This window comes from Branchiostoma floridae, unplaced genomic scaffold (genome assembly GCF_000003815.2).
Source record: "Branchiostoma floridae strain S238N-H82 unplaced genomic scaffold, Bfl_VNyyK Sc7u5tJ_1499, whole genome shotgun sequence".
Lineage (NCBI taxonomy): Eukaryota > Metazoa > Chordata > Leptocardii > Amphioxiformes > Branchiostomatidae > Branchiostoma > Branchiostoma floridae.
This window is the reverse complement of record NW_023365732.1, coordinates 65,324-66,822: the sequence shown is the minus strand read 5'-3', so window position 1 is coordinate 66,822 and position 1,499 is coordinate 65,324.

The following is a 1,499-nucleotide window of genomic DNA, read 5'->3' as shown; positions in this document are numbered from 1 at the left end:
CTGTTCACTACAATCTTTCACCTTAAAAAGTCACATGCAGGCCAGGCAGACGGCGAATAATTGTCTGCCTACCATTGTCTTTCGAGACAGATGGATGCCATACACACAGTTATAACAGTGATAGAAACGCCTCCCTATAGTTACTGTAGGCTAGGGTTAGCGGCATTACTAAAGGCTGGCGGTTGGGAGCGGTGTACCGAAAGTGCGAAAAGGAACGAAAAGGAACGAAAAGGAACGAAAAGGAACGAAAAGGAACGAAAAGGAACGAAAAGGAACGAAAAGGAACGAAAAGGAACGAAAAGGAACGAAAAGGAACGAAAAGGAACGAAAAGGAACGAAAAGGAACGAAAAGGAACGAAAAGGAATGGAGTATGAAGCAAACTTAAATAAAATCAATGAGAATATAAGGAATCGGTACTGCGGGCGTTAGAAGCCTATGAAACGTGTTTTATTTTACCGAGAATTTGACATTATCAAATTTTTACAGCGCTGTTTCAGGCTGTTGTTTTTGTGTGGCTAAATTATTCTTTGAAGATCTGCGAAATACAAAGAAACGGAACTGAGATAAGAAAGTAAGAACTAAAATTCAGTGGGTGGTAGATGAATATCGATTATTATACATTTTCAGGATGAGGCAAGATTGTAACGTTGTTGTTGTATTTGGGTGGCTTTTATTCTCCCTAGAGGGGAGCGCCGCATGCAAATGACCCGCGAAATCCGGTCAGGAAAGATATGCTAATAAACTGCTGCCCCACGAGCATGACAGCTCCTTTCAACAGGGCCAACAACATGGTTTTCTGGAGACTGGAGACATATCTTCTCGCTCGTTCACAACGAAAGAAAAGCTGTAAAAGGAGAGACATATATACATTGTACCAAAGAGATTTCATCAAGTTGTACAATGAGTATTCATCATTTTGGCGGGAAGAAAGGTGCCAACGTGAGGAATTTGTGCAAAGGATATTGGGAAATACAATTTCTGTCAACAATTTTCCGTCATATTCAATACAAATAAATTTCTGCCTCTTGCGACCGACATCAGGCCCTCGCTGATGATAAAAAAATCCCAATGCCGGGTTTAGATATCCTGGTTGCAAAACAAATTTAAGGCGTTGTATTGATATTAATGAAAGTGTGAAAAAAAAAGGAAGGAAGAATAATTCCCTACATGCTGGGCTCGAACTTCCGATCGTCGACTTCCCTGGGTTCGAACATTCGACCTATATTTCTCTAAGGTCAAGTTCTTACAAATTGTGCAATACATATACTTGTAACTTTGCTATCATTGCATTTTTTAAACAACTATATCCACATAGCATGGCTTTTTATGATAAAATATGCGCAATCGTTCTCAACACAATCCATTTCTTCTTGTGAAATTTTATAATATAAATGTAATATGGATATTCTAAGGAATGCTATAACCACATTAACACGTACATGAACATAGATATGCATAGATAGGTCTCATCAATATTCATTCCTCCATTGAACCATTG